Genomic DNA, 9,142 nt, shown 5'->3' with positions numbered 1-9,142 from the left:
TTACCTGGGACACTTAAAGGTTAAGTGACTTGCCTAGGATCATATATATCAGTTCTTTCTCTGGAGGTAGATAGTGTTTTCCTTCAGAAGTCCTTCATGGTTAATTTTAATGTTGATATCATTCAGAGTAGCTTAGTCATTCACTGTTTCTTTGAACAATATTGCTGTTATTGTATACAATGTGCTCTTGGTTCTGTTCAGCTCACTGAGTTCTTGCCCATACTTGTAACAGGAATGTCTGAGATTGGCCAGTGAGAGCCCTGTCCAGCAGTGTGTGTCGTGGTTGCAATCTCCACATGAGCTTCAGAGTATGCACAGTTATGACTAAAGGTTTGCTAACTACCTGGCAAAAAAATTGCACTTTGGATTGAGGGATGGATGTGTATTCAAAAGATACTAATTGGCCAAGCTTTTTCCTCTTTCCTCCCCAACTGTGTGATAGGGTAAGGAGTATTGTAAGCCTCTCCTAGGAAAGAAGACTTAAACTTTAATCTCCCCCAAAGTGGCCATGAATATGGGTCTCCTTTCTTTGCTGGTTTGCATTTATTCATTCTTAATCTTGGATAAAATGGAATAATACCAGGCTACAACCTTGAAAGCTTCAAAAGATTAGGAGACCAAGCCACCAGAGGCCAGGGAATGGGATTTTGTGGCTACTCTTGGGTGTGTGAGAAACAGAATCCCAAATGACAAGCTTGATGTAGCAGAAAAGTGGATTGAAGGTAGCTAAGATGTAATGACTGCAAATCATTCATTGGCTATGCTGCATTTGTAAGTGAACTTGGTGGGGGTAATGTTGTATAGAAACTGCTTTAAATCCTAGCCCATACTCCCCAGCTGCCCAGTAACAGAGGTTGTATAGGGGAGAGTACAGCCACAGGTGTTGAGAGGAAATGTTTGTACTTCTGCTCTGGTTATATCTTCTCAGTAAATATCCCTTTGTAAAAGTGATGTTAATCGGTTAAATGAAACTAGAGCACTAGATAATACTGGTGGCAAAATGAGGGGGAACATAACACAATTGGGACTTGAATTGATAGCATTAGAAAAGTCTCCCCCTCCCAACAACTCTTTAGCATTATCCTTAGGACTCTGAGGAAGATATATAGTTTTGCTCAGTGTTCTGACTCTTCTGTGAGAATTTGGATAAGGATCCCTTGAGCTTACATTGGCTACATGCTGTTAGACACGGTGGATATATTCTTAGTCTTGTTGAAATGCTCTTTTTTTTTCCTTCTTTTAAAATCTTTGTTCAAGGGAATGGGGAGGGAAGGAAAAGAACTAATCAGAAATTAAGCTGCTATAAAAACAAATTATAGCAATAAAATTAAGATAAAAAATAAAGTAGCAGCTGAAGTTGCGACTGTCAGAGTAGGTAATGGATGGGGGAAAATAGGGGCAGAGAGAGTATTTGTGGATAAAGAAGGAAAGTGCTATAGATCCAGCCCAAAGATATGTTACTGTATCTGTTTCTATGGTTACTACCTAGTTACCCCAGGCTGACTTGATTCCCTCCCACAGAATAACTCCTAGAATTGATGCAGTGAGTGGCCGATGGTGACTGAGGGAGTGTTAGGAAGTTTATCTATAACAGGCAGGTAGTAACTTTTAATAGCACTTTTTCTCAGCGGGGTTGAAATGACTACAGAGAACTGGGGTCCATCGGGAGGCCTTTACTTGGCTGTTCGGTCATGGAAAGAGAATTGGACTTAGAATCAGAAGATCTGCTTTTGAATCCTGGATCTGCCAGTGACCCACTATACGACCTCAGAAAAGTGACTTCATTTCTCTGATTGAACCTTGGTTTCCTCATCTGCAAAATGGGGATAATTATTGCACTCTCCCACTGAAGCCCTATTCCAATGCTTCATGGTGAAGGGGAGGTGACCCTGGGTTCTTGAAGGCAGCACTAGCAGAGGGCAAGCGCAGGCAAGTCTTACACAAAGCTAGAAAGACTTCCAGCACAGACCTGGCAATGAACCATATGTCTGTCATCTGAGGACAGCCAGGCTACATTTGTAAAGGCTTTTCATTAGGCTGACCTCAGAATGATGGATTTGTCAGCCATGGCAGCCCTTGAAAATGATCTGAAAGAACACTGAAGGGCTGAAATCTGTATTGGTGAATGGAATGCTCACAATGCGTGAAGGGAATACCCCTGTTGATGAAATTGTGGCTGAGGGACTGAAGGAAGCAATACCTATACAATCTACCTGACAGGATGAGCATGAAGAAAGTACTTTGTAAGCTATAAAATTGCTATTACAAATACAAAATCTCTTTCTCCTTCTGTTCCTCCTTTTGACCTTCCTCCTATTCCTTCTTCTTTGCCTCCTCCTCCTCTCTTTTTTCTATTTCTTCCTCTTTTTATTTCTCCCCACCTCCCCTTTTTTCACATAGAATCATAAAATTTTAGAGTTGGAATGCAGCTAGATGGCAAAGTGGATAGAGTGTCAGGCCTGAAGACAGGAAGACTCATCTTCCTGAGTTCAAATCCAGCCTCAGACACTTAGTAGCTGTGTGAATGTAGACAAGCCTCTCCACCTTTGCCTGCCTCAGTTTCTTCATCTATAAAACGAGGATAATAATAATCTGCCCCTAACCTTCCCCTTCAAGAAACAAGTTTGAAGTTTTGGTCCATTTCATTTATCTTTTTTAGGTCTTGGTGCTCAAGCTATGGTGTCCTTGGAGGCAGAAGCCCAGTCCAAATGCTGCTGCCAGCCAGGCAAGGAAGTCCTGAGAAGTCAGGACCACAAGCCCAGGGGGATTTTCCACTTGGAACCTATATAGAAACTGAGTTAATCTGTAAATCTAATTTCCCTTCCCAGAAATTGAGATGGTGTGAGGGGGATTATGTCCACCAGATGTTGAAAGGTGGGGAATAATGGTACATTTATTCTTGTTATATCTTTGAAGTAAATATCCCTTTGAAAAAGCTAATCTGACTGTTAAGTGGATTCATGGAAGTGGGGCATAGGGAACCCCTAAGATTGGGAGAATACAGTTGGTGAGGACTAGAACGAGTGAGAGATACTAGAAACCCCTTAGGAGCCACAATGGATAGAGAGCCAGGCCTGGAGTCAGGAAGACCTGAGTTCAAATCCGTCCTCAGACCAAACGCCTGACACTTACTAACTGTGTGACCCTGGGCACTTAACTGCAGCTGTCTAAAAAAAAATTTATAAAAATTTATAAAAAAAAAAAATAAACACCACAAAGCCCCTGAAGGGTCCTGGAGAACTCTAGAGGAGGGGCAAAATGTAACATACCTGGCTCTCAGGCAGTGGTGACCAGAGCAGTCACTATTACAAATGTATTGTGTTTTTTTTTCAAACATCACCATCGTTTGCCCCAGTATCCCATCCATTCTTCCTCCTAGAGAGCTATCCTATGTAACAAATAGTATTTTTAAAAGGAAAAAAAAAAGAAAACAAGCCAAGTTTTGAAAAAGTCAGAAAGTATACACAGTGTACAACTCTCATGGACCTCCCATTTCTGAAAAACAATGGGCTGGGAGTGTCTTCTTGTATCTTTTCTCTCCAGCCATGCTTATTCTTTATAATTCTGTTACATTCGCTACTAAAATCTTTCTTAAGCATGTAGTTATTATTTCCATCCCCATTGTTGTAGTTATTGTGTATATTTTTTCCTAGGTTCTGCTGACATCACTCTGCATCAACCCATGTAGATCTTTGCCTGTTTCTCTATATTCATCACATTCATTGTCTCTACAGCACAAGAATCTTCCACCTAACCTCTTCTTGAAGATCCTCAGGAAGGGGGAGCCTACCACCTCCTCCTGAGGGAGCCCTTTCCACTTTTGGACAGTTTTAACCATTAGAAAGCCTTTGTTGGCTCAAATGCTCTCATATGGCTCTGGGATTTCATTGACTCAGAAGTCCCTTTAAAAATTTAGAATTTAGGTTGCAACCTATCCATTGTAGCCTGTGTGGCTTCCCAAAAGTCCACCACAGGGGATCCATCCAAGGTACCGGAGGACTTCTTTAATTTCTTCTGACCCTTTAACTATCCACCTGTCCTCTGTTGACCTTACTACATGACCAGCCTTTCTTATCATCAAACTCCATCTAAGTCCTCTTTGCTTATATGTTCCAACTTGTTGCCCTCCACTATGTGTCCCTCCATTGCCTTTAGTGGGGTACTGATTTTTAATTCTTCGGGGACTGTTTTTTTCTATATCTCCCTTTGTTCTGAAGTTTAAAAGATTGGCCTTTGCTTTCATGGAAAGCTTGGAGTCATTAAAGTGGCTTTGTGATTTCTGGAAGGCAATTCAGTTTACTCTTCTTTCCCAGTTCAAATCTGGACCCAGCTAATTACCATCTGCACTATCTGTCCGAGATGGATATACATCTTGATGGACAAGCTCTACAAATTGTCCTTCCAAATGCATGTTGTGCTCTGGGCAATAGACACAAAGCCCAAGTTTAACAGTTCCATTTATGGCCCTCTGTTACTTACCAGAACAATTAAATTTTTTTTCCACGTGGAAACCTTTTCAAATACTCCAAGATAGCTCCCATGCTCCTCTGAGTCTTATCTTCTGAGACCCTGAGTTACTCATTTAGAGCAATAGTTTTTTCAGTCATTCGTCATATGATACAGACTCAAGGTCCTTCCCCATCTCAGTTGCCCTCCTCTGAATACTCTGCAGCTTTTCAAGGTCTTTCCTAAGCAGGGACTTTTTTTTTCTTTTTCTATATCCCCAGCACTTAACATAGTGCTTGGCATAAAGTAGGTGCTTAATAAATGCTAATTGATTGACTAAACTGTGGCACTGAACCACCATATTCAAGGGCTACTAGGTGGCTCAGTGGATAGAGTGCCAAACCTGAAGTCAGGAAGACTCATCTTCATGAATTCAAATCTGGCCTCAGATACTTAACTAGCTCTGTGACCCTGGGCAAGACATTTAACCCTATTTGCCTCAGTTTCCTCATCTGTAAAGTGAGCTGGAGTAGGAAATGACAAACCAGTCTAGTATCTTTGCCAAGAAAACCCCAACTGGGGTCATGAAGAGTTGGGCATGACTGAACCACTCAACAACACCATACTCAGATGTGTTTCAGCCAGGGCTAGCTTTTACTGAAGCCATTAACTGCATTCACTATTTTGGCCATTGTATCATACTGATGACTCACAGGGAGCTTGCAGGCCACTAAAAACCCTGGATCTTTTTCAGACAAACTGCTGTCTAACCATGGCTCCCCCTTCCTATATTTGTGAAGTTAGTTGGGTTTTTTTTTTAGCCACAATGTAAAGCTTAAAATTTATCCATAGGAATATCATCTTGTTAGATTAAGCTCAGTGGTCTGTCCCAGACGCCTGCCCAGTCTTTTGTATAGTCCTTAAACTAAGAATGGTTTTTACACTTGTAAATGAAATTTTGTTATATTTTCAAAATGTAAATGCTATTCTTAGTTCATCAGCCTCATAAAAACAGAGGGAGGTTAGGATTTGGTCTGCCCATTGTCCACCTCTTCTATCCAATCAAGATGTTTTTGGATCTTGACTCTGACAGACAGCATATTGGCTATCTGTCCCAGTTTTGTGTCATCTGCAACTTTGATAAGTGTGGTATTTATGCCTGAATTTGGAGGAAGAGGGTCTGGGTTCAAATCTCAGCTCTGCTACTTTACCTGTATGATCTTGGGTAATCCCCTTAAACTCTCAGAGCCTCAGTTTCCTCATCTGTAAAACAAGGGGTTTGAACTACATGACTTCTAATGTCCTTTCCAGTTCTATGATCATTATGCAACTATTTCACCAAGAAAGAATGTGAGACCTTGTTAAGAGGAGCCCTTGGGGGGGGGATGAGCAAGACTCTTGGGCAACAGTAAATTTAGTGAACTTGGCAAAGTCTGGGTGAGTCATGAATGGTCACACACACACACACACACACACACACACACACTGCCTGCCATACTTGCTGTTACTTGTACATAACATTTCATTCCTCTGTCCCCCATTCCTGGAATGCCCTCCCTCCTCACGGCTGCCTCATGGGATCTCTAATTCCTTTCAAGGCTCAAGGTAAGTATTATCTCCTACCAGAGACTTAATGCCACTTCTGCCTGAGCCCCCAGAGGCCTTTCCGAAGGGACATCCCTGTGCTGTACGTTGCATACGTAGAGGAAGAGGTGCCTCCTCGTTGATTAAAGTAATGCTTAGTGGTCATTGGGAGAAGGATTCGAGGAGATATGGCTAGAGAGAGGTGAAGCATGAAGTTCTGAATGGTAACAGGAGCCCTTTGGAGCTACAGGCACGGAGGGAAGCTCCAATCCTGTCCGCACTTTGCAACCCTCGAGACTGCTGCGAGCAGATTCCCAGGTGAGATTGTTCTTCTTCTTGGATGAGCTGAAGTGTTTTATCCAGATGCTAGCCGATGAGCCTCTATATGTTTTGGTCTATCCTAACCTATACCAAACCCCTGCTTTCTGTTTGTGATTTTCACGGATGAAAGGATTTACTTTCTATTCCCCATTCATCATGACCATTTGTGCAAGTAGTCTTCAGCGGGAGGGAGATAAACTAGGGATATTTAGCTAACCGTTAACTGTCCTCTTGAGAGCAATTGGGCAAAGTAGAAACCTAGGTCCCCCAAGGTAGTGTACTCCTAGACTTACAAGTATTTGAGGTGTAGAGGATAAATTCTAGTCCAACACAATTTTGTATATAGGCAAGAGACAGAGCAAACATCCAGACAAGGCCTTCTTCCTGCTCTCTTTGAAGGCAGAAATCACAGTGTCCTTTGGAGAGAGGTGAGCCAGATGTCAGATCAGATCTCTATCCATGTCACATCTGAGCCAGCCATCTTCATGTATTTAGACAACCTATTTATGTTATATATTTATATTTGTTAAATAATATATTTATCTTATACAACATATACATTATATAGCATATATATCATATGTACTATATAATATATGAAAATCTATTTAGACACCATATTTACACTTAATTCCCTTGGTTGCTAGTGCCATCTCCTTCCCTATTGCTGACTATTTGTGTTGTAAATGCTGTACAGGGCAGCTAGGTAGCTCAGTGGATAGAGTACTAAGCCTGGAGTCAGGAAAACTCATCTTCCTGAATTCAAACCTGGCCTCCGATATTTATTAGTTGTGTGACCCTGGGCAAGTCACTTAACCCTGCTTGCCTCAGTTTCCTCATTTGTCAAATGAGCTGGAGAAGGAAATGACAAGCCATCCCAATATCTTTGCCAAGAGAACCTGAAAATGGGGTCACAAAGGGTTGGACATGACTGAAAAATGAATGAACAACAACAAATGTCCCATATGTATTTATCTGTGGATAGTTTACATACTTGCAGTAGAATATACAATGCTTAAGCAAGTGTACTATCTCACTTTCGTGTCTATAGTTTCAGTTCCTTGCACGTTGCCTAAAACATTGCAGGTGCTTAAAAAATGTTGATTGATTGATTGGTGATAGAGGTGGCTGGCCACTTCTCTGCCAGCATTTCGATTTAATTCAATAAACATTTATTAAGTGAACTGTGATAGGCACTAAGAATACAAAGATGAAAAACGATACAGGACCTTCCTTCAAGTATTTAAATTCTATGGTTGGGGAGGGGATATGACATGCACAGAGTTAAGTCCGATATAAGATAAGGAGTGAAAGGGGCAAAGAAGAGATCCAAACCAGATTATCTAGGAAAATGTGAGCAAGGAGAAATCACTTTGACCTGGAGACATCAGGGATGGGACAAGGAGGAGGTGGAATGTATGCTGATCCTTTGAAGAAAGAAAACAGGATCATACTGGACCAAAGGATTCCAGATTTAGACCTTGAATGGACCTTCGAGGCCACAAAGCCCAACTCCCTCATTTTGCAGATGAGGAAACTGAGGTGCAGAGAGAAGAATAGATTCTCTGTTGGTGATCATTGGACATAGATTTCACACATAGAATAACAACAGTAATGTTTAACAGGAAATCTGAAAAATGGTGATTCTTAGCATTTTTCTGCATCTAGTCCCTTTCTACCAGTGGACCTTTTTAATTTTATCTGTGTAGCACTCTGTCTTGGCTGCTTCAAAATCTCAAGTTGGGTGCCCAGAAAGAGGAATAACCTCAGGGTTCACATGTGTCTCATGTAGCACCATCTTTCTAAAACTATGGCTTATGAGCCCCCACTAGTGTGTTTCCCATTAACTAGCCCACGATAAAACTGTCAGTAGGTCAACTAGCAAATTCTAGGCTACTCATGCCCTTTTTCCTAAAGAGCAGAGACTTTGCCTAGAACTTGTGGATACTTCTCCAGTGCCCCCTCAGGGCCTCAACATTAAAGTCTGTTATTTCCTAACAGGAGGTGAAAGAGCAGAGTCTCTCCTTTCAATAATACTTGCTGATTCAGGGGTGGGTCCCCTCAGTGAAAGACTGTAACTCATGGTGACCATCCTGTATCTTATCATTTCTTTCTCTTATGTCTCTTTGTCACTAACCTATTTCAGGGTCTCATTACCTCTTGCCTGGATTCTGTGCCTCACATGTCTTCCCAGTGCAATCCATCCTCCATACAACTGCCAACATGATTTTTTTCTGTTCCTCATGCCTAGAAGGATCTCTCTCCTCATTGCTGCCTCTTGGAACCCTTAACTCCTTTCAAGTCTCAGCTTAAGTGACCTCTCCTACAAAGATTTTTTTTTTGGCTAAAATATTCGTCTAACCCCTGCTTAGTAAACTCCAGTAGCTCCCTATTACTTCTAGATGAGTGTAAAGTTGTTCAGGGGAGACTTGTACCTCTGGTGTGAGGGCTGCTGAGCCCTTTTCAAGGCTGGCTTCCATTTTTGGTGTCTGCATGACTGACCCAAGGTTTACTTATGGCTCCAAGAAGCAGTAGTATATGTAGCGGCCACACCCCAGGAAACCCTTCCAGCAGACAGGTAAACCAGATTGAGGATAACTGAAGGGTCTCAAACCCATTGGTGAGTTAAGGGGGTGTCTACCTCAAGTATGTCAAGACTTTCCCCATCAGAATGGGCAGCTGATAACAATTGGTTCTAGCAGCCATGAAGGCACTGTGGAGGTCTTAGAGTTTGGTTAGACATCAAAGATGCCAAGGTCATCCACTGAATCCTGGGCCATTACCAGTCTTC

Source organism: Phascolarctos cinereus, unplaced genomic scaffold, assembly GCF_003287225.1.
Source record: "Phascolarctos cinereus isolate Bilbo 61053 unplaced genomic scaffold, phaCin_HiC Scaffold_5;HRSCAF=322, whole genome shotgun sequence".
Lineage (NCBI taxonomy): Eukaryota > Metazoa > Chordata > Mammalia > Diprotodontia > Phascolarctidae > Phascolarctos > Phascolarctos cinereus.
The sequence above is the reverse complement of the archived record's forward strand: the minus strand, read 5'-3'. Positions refer to the sequence as shown.